This window comes from Hydractinia symbiolongicarpus, chromosome 1 (genome assembly GCF_029227915.1).
Source record: "Hydractinia symbiolongicarpus strain clone_291-10 chromosome 1, HSymV2.1, whole genome shotgun sequence".
Taxonomy (NCBI): domain Eukaryota; kingdom Metazoa; phylum Cnidaria; class Hydrozoa; order Anthoathecata; family Hydractiniidae; genus Hydractinia; species Hydractinia symbiolongicarpus.
This window is the reverse complement of record NC_079875.1, coordinates 19,453,134-19,464,707: the sequence shown is the minus strand read 5'-3', so window position 1 is coordinate 19,464,707 and position 11,574 is coordinate 19,453,134.

Below are 11,574 nucleotides of genomic sequence, written 5' to 3'. Positions count from 1 at the left end.
CCAGCTGTGGTCCGCAATTTCGTTTTTCTTCACATCTCCGTTTCTCACTGCGCGCATATGTTCTTGTACTCGTTGCTTAAACTTTCTTTTTGTTTCGCCTATATACACTGCATCACAATCTTTAAACGGGATTTCGTAAACAACATTGTTCTGCTCTTCCAGGTTTATTTTGTCTTTTGGTTTAGACAAAGTGCTTCTTAGGGTGTCTTTAGAGGTAAGAATGCATTTGATCTTGTGTTGCCTTAAAACTCGACGAAGGATCTCGCTGGTACCTGGTACGAAGGGTAGGAATGCTGATGCGATAAATTCCTCTGATGTTTCCTTGTTGTCTCCGTTGCATCTTCTCTTCATTTTATTTTCTACTTGCGTGATGACTTTATGACTGTATCCATTTGTGATTAATGCATTTCTTACACGTCGAATTTCTATTTTCCTCTCCTGTTTGTCACTGACTACACTGTTGGCACGATTCAGTAATGAAGATATGACACTTTCTTTGCAAGATTTCTGATGGTTTGATTCGAAGTTAAGGTACTGGTCAGTGTGTGTTGGTTTACGATACACTGAAACTGAAATGGAACCATTCTTGCGTTTGACCAAAGTGTCCAGGAAAGCGATACTTCCATCGTGTTCAAGCTCAACAGTGAATTTGACTTGTCGATGTAGGCCGTTGATGTGTTCATGGAACTCTTCTAGATGAGATCTTTTGATTATGGCGAATACGTCGTCAACAAATCTTTTCCAAACCTTTGGACGTCTGTCTGATGTGACTAATGCTGTTGTCTCGTGTGCTTGCATGTATATTTCTGCGACTACTGATGATGCAGGGCCTCCCATGGCAACTCCGTCTGTTTAAGTGTAGAAGTTCTTATTAAACAGATACCATGTTTTGGTTAGAACAAGTTCGACCAAACGCAGAAAATCCGGTACTGGAATCTTTGTCTTTTCACCAAATGCAGCATCGTTTTCGATAATGTCTTTAATGATGTTTAAGGTGTCTTTTATGGGAACATTTGTGTAGAGTGATGTGACATCAAATGATACCATGCATTCGTCGTCTGCTATCTTTATTTCTCTGATGTATTCCGAAAATTCTTTTGAGTTTTTGCTGTGGTCACTTGCTGTGAATTTGCTGAGGATGGAAGCAACAAATTTTGATAGGTTGTATAACGGTGTTCCAGTGCAGGAAACTATTGGTCGAATTGGATTTCCTTGTTTATGAATTTTGGGTAGTCCGTAAAATCGCGGTGGTGGTCCGTCACAAGGTTTCAGTCGGTAATACTGCTTATCGTCGATGTATTCTTTTCTCTTCAACTCCATTAAGATGTTCCTCGCTTCTCGTTTGATGACTTCTGTGGGATCTTTCTTGAGAAGTTTGTAAGGCCCGTTGTTGATGTGTTCGTTGCACTTGTTGATGTAGTCAAGTGTATTCATGATAACCGTTGTTCTCCCCTTGTCTGCCGGTAGGATTATGATAGCTTTGTCCTTCTTTAGATTCTTCAATGACAGTCTTTCAGATTTTTGCAAATTGTCCTTTGGTGTTTTGCTTTTCTGTAGCGTGAGGCTTACTTTTGCTCTTACTGTGTCTGCCTCTTCTTTTGGTAGATCTTTAATTGCCTCTTCCACTTTCGCAACTATTTCTTTCTTTGGAATTGAAGCTGGTGTCATGCAGAAATTCATTCCTTTTGATAGAAGGTTTGTTTCTTCTGTCGTGAGTTGTCTGTTGGAGAGATTGACAATCCATTTGCTCTTTTCTATACCCGTTTGTGTATCATCATTGAATCTGTCTTTGATTTTGTTGAACTTTTTAAGGTGTCTGTCTTTAACCGATCTCATTTCTTTTTCATACACGCTATCATGAATATTCTTAACCTGTTTATATTGGTCGGTGGAGAGTCTCGATTTGATGGTGTTGTCAAGATCAAGTATTTGGCGATGTAGGGTGTTACGTGTTACGTGATTTAGATGGATTCTTTCTTGCAACAACTGGCGGCTTGCGCGTTGTAAGATTTTCTTACTTCTTTCAGCCTTGACTCTGCAGGTAAGTCGAAGATCTTTAGGTGTTATCTCGTTGTGAAGACAACGTAGAGAAAACCGAAGATGGTTAGTGTATCTTGCGTATTTTATTCTTGATTTCTCTAGCGATCTGACTTCTGCCAAGATGGATTCTCCATATTGCTGTTTGATATTATTGAAGATATTATTTCGGTTTGTCACATAAACAGCATCTCGTATCAACTTCCTGAGATTTGGTTACCAGCCCTACAGAAGAAGTAGTTACCTACTCCAGGTCCGAAAATGTTAATTACCGTAATTAACTGTAATTATCAGCTCGTTTCTGATTGGTTAATTTTTATGAATTTCGATCCTCTGCAATTATATAAATACATGCGCAACATCATTTTACTTTGCCCGATGATGGGAGAAGGATCTCCCGAAACGTCGCCTACTAAACTATCATGTTCAAGAAATGATAAACTTTCCACAGTAATATGAATACTGAACAGACAAACCGAAATAATATCTTCAATAATATCAAACAGCAATATGGAGAATCCATCTTGGCAGAAGTCAGATCGCTAAGAAATCAAGAATAAAATACGCAAGATACACTAACCATCTTCGGTTTTCTCTACGTTGTCTTCACAACGAGATAACACCTAAAGATCTTCGACTTACCTGCAGAGTCAAGACTGAAAGAAGTAAGAAAATCTTACAACGCGCAAGCCGCCAGTTGTTGCAAGAAAGAATCCATCTAAATCACGTAACACGTAACACCCTACATCGCCAAATACTTGATCTTGACAACACCATCAAATCGAGACTCTCCACCGACCAATATAAACAGGTTAAGAATATTCATGATAGCGTGTATGAAAAAGAAATGAGATCGGTTAAAGACAGACACCTTAAAAAGTTCAACAAAATCAAAGACAGATTCAATGATGATACACAAACGGGTATAGAAAAGAGCAAATGGATTGTCAATCTCTCCAACAGACAACTCACGACAGAAGAAACAAACCTTCTATCAAAAGGAATGAATTTCTGCATGACACCAGCTTCAATTCCAAAGAAAGAAATAGTTGCGAAAGTGGAAGAGGCAATTAAAGATCTACCAAAAGAAGAGGCAGACACAGTAAGAGCAAAAGTAAGCCTCACGCTACAGAAAAGCAAAACACCAAAGGACAATTTGCAAAAATCTGAAAGACTGTCATTGAAGAATCTAAAGAAGGACAAAGATATCATAATACTACCGGCAGACAAGGGGAGAACAACGGTTATCATGAATACACTTAACTACATTAACAAGTGCAACGAACACATCAACAACGGGCCTTACAAACTTCTCAAGAAAGATCCCACAGAAGTCATCAAACGAGAAGCGAGGAACATCTTAATGGAGTTGAAGAGAAAAGAATACATCGACGATAAGCAGTATTACCGACTGAAACCTTGTGACGGACCACCACCGCGATTTTACGGACTACCCAAAATTCATAAACAAGGAAATCCAATTCGACCAATAGTTTCCTGCACTGGAACACCGTTATACAACCTATCAAAATTTGTTGCTTTCATCCTCAGCAAATTCACAGCAAGTGACCACAGCAAAAACTCAAAAGAATTTTCGGAATACATCAGAGAAATAAAGATAGCAGACGACGAATGCATGGTATCATTTGATGTCACATCACTCTACACAAATGTTCCCATAAAAGACACCTTAAACATCATTAAAGACATTATCGAAAACGATGCTGCATTTGGTGAAAAGACAAAGATTCCAGTACCGGATTTTCTGCGTTTGGTCGAACTTGTTCTAACCAAAACATGGTATCTGTTTAATAAGAACTTCTACACTCAAACAGAGTTGCCATGGGAGGCCCTGCATCATCAGTAGTCGCGGAAATATACATGCAAGCACACGAGACAACAGCATTAGTCACATCAGACAGACGTCCAAAGGTTTGGAAAAGATTTGTTGACGACGTATTCGCCATAATCAAAAGATCTCATCTAGAAGAGTTCCATGAACACATCAACGGCCTACATCGACAAATCAAATTCACTGTTGAGCTTGAACACGATGGAAGTATCGCTTTCCTGGACACTTTGGTCAAACGCAAGAATGGTTCCATTTCAGTTTCAGTGTATCGTAAACCAACACACACTGACCAGTACCTTAACTTCGAATCAAATCATCAGAAATCTTGCAAAGAAAGTGTCATATCTTCATTACTGAATCGTGCCAACAGTGTAGTCAGTGACAAACAGGAGAGGAAAATAGAAATTCGACGTGTAAGAAATGCATTAATCACAAATGGATACAGTCATAAAGTCATCACGCAAGTAGAAAATAAAATGAAGAGAAGATGCAACGGAGACAACAAGGAAACATCAGAGGAATTTATCGCATCAGCATTCCTACCCTTCGTACCAGGTACCAGCGAGATCCTTCGTCGAGTTTTAAGGCAACACAAGATCAAATGCATTCTTACCTCTAAAGACACCCTAAGAAGCACTTTGTCTAAACCAAAAGACAAAATAAACCTGGAAGAGCAGAACAATGTTGTTTACGAAATCCCGTGTAAAGATTGTGATGCAGTGTATATAGGCGAAACAAAAAGAAAGTTTAAGCAACGAGTACAAGAACATATGCGCGCAGTGAGAAACGGAGATGTGAAGAAAAACGAAATTGCGGACCACAGCTGGAGCAGAAGTCATCAGTTTAATTGGGATGAGAAGAAAATCATTGACAGAGAATCCAGAACAACGGCCAGGAAGATTAAAGAAACCATCAACAGTGTAGAACGTAACAAACACATAAACAGCATCTCGTATCAACTTCCTGAGATTTGGTTACCAGCCCTACAGAAGAAGTAGTTACCTACATCCAGGTCCGAAAATGTTAATTACCGTAATTAACTGTAATTATCAGCTCGTTTCTGATTGGTTAATTTTTATGAATTTCGATCTTCTGCAATTATATAAATACATGCGCAACATCATTTTACTTTGCCCGATAATGGGAGAAGGATCTCCCGAAACGTCGCCTACTAAACTATCTTGTTCAAGAAATGATAAACTTTTCACAGTAATACAAACACGAGTGTTTGGATCCTTTCAACTGGGTTTTAATTGCTTCCCACTCGGTGCATTCGATCAGGTTCGTCTCTTCATCAATCAATTTTAAATCACTTCTCTCATGCGGGTACCAGCAAACTAGTACCTTTTTTTGCCTGCGGAGGTTCTTTGGCATCGCAGAATAACTCTGGGTTAGGAGCCAGAGACTGTGCTTCCTGTGTCTCCCAGATATTGCCAATTCCAGTAATGGTTGCCTACGCTTATCCAGGCTCTCGTCCGCTATCATGTCATCGATAATGAACAAACTCTCCTCGCCTGCCAGCATAGACGACAGTTTATCTAACCATTCGAAAAGCTGATCCTTTGGCTCGATGAGAAATACATAAGGATCTTGCCAGAGACTGGATCTATCGAGATAAGTTTGATTGAAACGTATCGTGGGACAAAGGATTATAATATTATGAAAGTGCCCCTTATATTTATTTTCTAGCAGCTCGAGCACACGCTGCGTCTTGCCAGATCCTGTACAGCCTGTAAATATTATGGTGCACGGATTTTTAACGATGATGTCTAGAGTCATTTATTCTTCGTATATACCACGTGGTATATATACGAAATTTGCATGTGCCTATTCTGTGATATTTTTATTTGAATATATGCTTACTTAGGTTTTGGGACTATACTCGCTGGAATCTAGCCTTTACTCACTGCCATTTCTCGACTACCTTCGTCCTGCGGTGAAATATGCGATCATCTTCATAACGTCGCTGGTATCTAGCTTAGTACTAGTGCTCGAGATCCCAAGGAATTTCTTCCCAACCATGGCATATCCAATTGTGAACCCGGATTTACGAGTAAATTAGTAGACCTCGCCTACGCAAAGTATTATAGCGGCCAGGCTTCCATCACCAAATATATATATACACTACCCACGGACTTGGAGGGACCTGCTGTAGGTTTCTCATTCTCTTGGGAGGTACATTTGCCCATGTTCTTTTTCAACTCGGCTTTGTTCTTACGATTCCATTCCGCAAGTCTCTTACCAGCAGCAACACGTCCCTTGTTTTTCTTGGTAATCACTTGGTTAGTAATGAGCCTCTGTTCTTGCGGTTGTTCAGTGCTCATTTCTTATAAACCGCAGGGCTTATAAAATCTTCATGATTGAAGGCTTGTATTATTCACCGATTCGGGGGTACCCTCAATAGGCTGCTTAGATATCTGCGTATGATTAATCGTATGAGCGGCCACCAACAGCGGCGCTAAAAATTTACCTAACGCCGTATAAACGAAATTTCCAAGATCGGTCATACTATCTCGTATTATTGGATCATTTTCAATATCTTTCCTTAGTTCTTCTGGGTTATCGAGAGGTACAATATTGCCAATGGCTTTCGTATACATATTAATGGCGTGGCATGATAAGGCTCTGGCTGTGGTTTCTCCTTTCTCCACCAGCTCGCGTTCAACTGCCTCGACGTATATTTTTTCGATAACCTCAGGTGATGCTTTGTCCAAGAATACCTCAGTACATTTTTTCGGTAAAAGATGGGGCTTGGATTTGCGAGCATCTTTAAGAGCTTGACGTTTGCATGGAGGTTTTTGATCAATGGCCTCCGCTGGAGTATCGACAACATCGGCAAATATTTCTGCTAAGTCGTGAGCCATGTTTATTAAATGTCGATATTTCAAATAACCGATAATGATCACGATGTATGGAAGCAATATCGCGATCAGTAGTAATAACTCCATTTTTATTGGCAGCTTTGTGTATAAAGGTGGTGCCTCACAACACCTTTACTGCTTATTAGTGCGCATAGGTCGTAATACTTCTATCCCAGGCCTCGTTATATGTGATATGTCCCGCGGTACAACAGCAGCAGCCTGCACCGCACATTTCTACACTGTCGGGGTTAGATGGTTCAACCCATACCCAGCGCCCTGGGTGATCACAGTTATATGTACAAAAGGATCGCTCGCAATCTTTTTTCCAAAGCATTTTTTGTTATAAAACTTTAATGGCCGATAACCAAATATTGGACGCGAACTACTCTAGGGGCTTTGTATGTATACGATCCTCGAGCACCTTTTATCATAAAACGCTGATAGACCCAGCTTATTTTGCTGATATGTGATATACCCTTATTATGAATCCAGAATCCTACATTTTTTGCAGTATCCAGCTCTCCCTTCAATGCTCCCATATACCTCGACCGCTATCATCCTGGATCCGATGAATTCCTCCTTGAATAACCCTCCGATTCTACTCGAGTGCTTGTCGGTAACAAGCCAATGAGGCACATCCTCATCGTACTGCTTGATTAATTCGGGACGAACAATATCACGTAGCTCATCTCCAGAGATGGCAAAATAAGCGCTATCCGTATCCATATAAATGTACTCAAAATATCGGCGATCTACTTACTTATCCAGAAAATCATAATAGAACTCCAGCATGCGCAACTTGGCTAATTGGTAAACATATATCCCACATTGATATGCCCTATTTATGGAAACGCCTTGTTTAAGCCGCCTTACTTCGTATGCCTCTCCAATTTCTTCCAAATCCTCCAAATATGGGCTTCTCATTGCACCATCTAATACATTCTCATCCTTTGTAAATGTAGTATTCGCATGCCTTGCCAGATCTTCGATCATCTTCCCGTAGAACGAGTTCCCTTTCAATTTTGCAGTATCGCCCGCAATACGTTTGTCGGGCTCCTTATCTGCTTGGCGACGCGCATCCGCGATTTCTTCCGGAAACCATGCGAATGGTTTACCCCGTGAGTATTTAAGTATTTGATAACACGCTGTAATTTTTAATCCATGCTCCAGGTACCATTTAAGCAGGTCAGTACAAAGCAAAATCTTAGAGGCTCTCATCACTCCCAAAAGCTTCCTAGTACCCGGGATACGTTTTCGCCCGGTCTTGGTCAAATAATCGTGCATATGCTGAGAGATTTGGCTATCACCGATCTCCCTGACTACAAATAACGGGGACATCTCACTGAACTTGTCGTACAGCTCAGTAGGCACTTCTTTATCAACCTGGCAAAAACCAAAGATGAATCCATCTAGAATGTCTCCGCCAGAGCATCTAATTCTCCAGCAGGGTCTGCCCTTTTTATCAGCTTCTCCTTGTCACAAGGTAAATCTTGTATGCTGTGCTTGGGTAGAGCATATTGGCGTCATACCCGAGTATAGTCTTGCATTTTTTTGGGTCAGTATAAGTATGTGAGCGAATACCCGTCACATCACTCTCATGATACCTGCAAAATACGATAGCTGGGCCACCTACCATGCCCGTTTGGAGGAGTTCATAGGCCTCGTTCTTTGTACATAGTGTACAAGATTTTTGAACTTGTTTGAAATCCTCGCATTGGGTTTTGGTGCACCGAGCCTCGCATTTATGCTTACATGGATCACCCGGGGCATAAAGCTTTATATCCGGGTTCAACCGCAATGATTTGTTTAAAACGTACCGCATCGAAACACCCGGAATGCTCACTGCATCCTTGAGAATGTCAATCTCATCCTCATAATAAGTGTTGCGGGTCTTGTCTACAGCTTCGATAAATGGTATTACATCAGCCATATTGTATTCGGCTAACCAATCAAGCATCGTGACGCATCCTCTTTTAAAAAACTCATCTCTGAAAATTTGGTGGTCTTCAAGTGAGAGTGTGTTTTTACCACTGAGAGCGCTATGAAAGGCATCATGATCGACTGGGCCCACATGGTTTAACTTTTCGTAACATGTTAGCCATTCGTACGGGAAAAATAATTTTTTTGAGATTGCAATCCAATGATTTGCACCATTTTTCATAACTAAGGCCCGGGGCGAAGAAATTTTTTTATATCGATGAATTTGAATTTTGATGTGGTTAGAAACATATAATCATTATCTTTTTTCACCACTTTGATATTGGGATCATCCGCAATTCGTTCAACAAAATACCGCTTTATCAGGTTTATATCATACTTGCCACTATTGAAACCGATCACCGTCACTTGATTTAGCCACTCATATCAACCATTTTGTGTTTGTCCCGGGAGCATATCGAAGTCTGGTGGTAAATAGGCTTTCGTCCAGAATTCCGCATCTTCCAGATCAAGGCGTTTTATTTCACATTTATCGATGAAAGCCTCGATTTCAGCCATGCTTGAGAGTGACCAGGAGCTCTTGGTTTTGTGATAATTCGCAACATCTCCACCGCCTCGGTAAATATCACAGCCAAATGAGTATATCACCTTCACACGCATGTATACATGGGGGGGGTGATTTTTCGCATGATAGCGTCCGTCAATGGCTGGTTAATGTTATTATTAAACCGCCATGTCTTGATGCGGTTTTCCTCTTCAAAAATTTCCACGTCAGCATCAAAAATGTTCTGAATGTCCTTTATTACATCAGGGTTCGTGGCTTGTTTCGATTCTTTCCCGAACATATGTTTAAGATCGGCAATTCCCTGATATTCCTCATCTATGGTGACACGTTGAACTTCATCGTGGAGAGTTGGTGATCCTGAAAATTGATCCCTGACCTTGTTGTAGTAGTAGCTAACGGTATCCCGCACGCTCCTTAGTTGTTTAGTGAGAGCTTCGCGAGTTGCCGCTACTGGTGCCCACACGGTATTATATATTTTACTGATTGCATTTTTGAACCAACTCATTCCTTTATTATATACAGATTTCATTTCCAACCAGCATTTTTTTCACTCGGTGGACATTTCAAAAATAATTAGGGAGTTTCCCTTACTCATATTCTGTATACTATCATATATAATATGACGTCATATTATATATGATTATTTGTATTAATATTATTTTGTGTTGGTTATTGGCATATGATATGATTATATGTTGATATCAACATATGATTTCGTTTTTTGCTTGTTTTGGGATGAGGTGGTGGTGGAAATGGTGAAAGCGGGTTTTCGGAGGGTAAAGGTGTGGAAGGAGCGAAAACTGTATATGTTCACTCCCTACTACTACTATTCCAACATCTTACCCATGGTCAATATACCACAAAGAGGGTTAGCAACACCATTTAAACGTGTTATTAAAAAGCAAAAACGTCAGTTAAAGTAAAAAATTATTTGAAGAAACATCAGGCAGGATTTTGCATTTCTGCCTCTTCGCAGCACTAACCAGAATAAAAACTAACCATGAAAATTATTTGGGCTATCGAGACAAATGAAACAAGCCAAAAATTTGTCCCTACAAAACGCTTCACTAGCGCCCAGACCAATACTTAAATACATATATTTTACCGGTGTCCAACGGAGATATACCGATATAAAAAAAAATACATTAAAAAAAATTACATTAAATACATATAAATTCGACTGGAGACATTATACGTGGAAGGATAACAGAACATAGAAAAGATTACATTACAAGGAAAAAATCTAAATTTTAGCTAGCTGATGATCGACATCAATGTCTTCAGCAACCAATCTACTGCACTCTGACCTGACATTTGCCATACGGGAGCCTCTAATACATAACAGGCACGATCTCAGCAGTGAAAAACTCAGTTTCGTCCGGATCCACGATATTACATTGCCCAGGTTTTGCTTTTTTTTCGCTGCGATGTCTTCAGCCAATCGATGGTAGAATGTTTGGCACTCTCGACCCATTCCGCCATAAATCGAGAATATTAGCAGTGTGAAGCATCCGTTCTCAACTTCCCTACTCTTTCGTTGTATTGATTCTTCTTCTCAGCCTCGTTCCTAACATAACATTGCTTTAGGTTTTGGTTAAAATAACGCGATGCGTTTGGATCAAAGACCCTTATATCATAAAATGCATTTTGTCCTTTTTCCCAAAATCCTCGAGCTCTTAAGGCTGAAATACACTATCATTTTTCAAAGATCATTTTCCAATTATCATTGAAAAATGACAGTGTATACAAAAAAAAATGTCATTTTTCACACGAAAACACACGAAATATATATTTACCTTGAGGTATTTTTCTTTTAATCGCATGTAAATAGCTTCGCAAACTTCAGCGATGAACTCTGACAAAGTACTTTTGTGAGCGCAAAATAAATACTGTAATTCGGCGTATTTCACATGAGAAAAACTTCAAAGTTGCAGCTACTTTGACTTAACAGGAATTGGGTCTCGCAAATGCGTTGTTTTTTTCTCAATGTCAACTTCTATGGGATTTAGGAGCTCATCAAAAATATTCGGCGGCATTCTTAAATCGCGTTTTTGCAATTTCCTCTACACGCAATTCATACATGAGAGTATTGTAGATGCCAAGTTCATTTCGCCTATACGGCTTCACCCATACATTTCTTTGCTTTTTTCCTATGTTTAGCTCTCTTTTTTGATAACATATACATAACAACAGCAGCTGCTATTTCTTCTTCAGAGTCCTGTTGCAAAGAAAACATCCTCAAGTTTTTAATGATAGTATATTTGCGCCAAAATTTGTCATTTTTAATGTCATTGGAATGTATCATTGGAAAATGATCATTG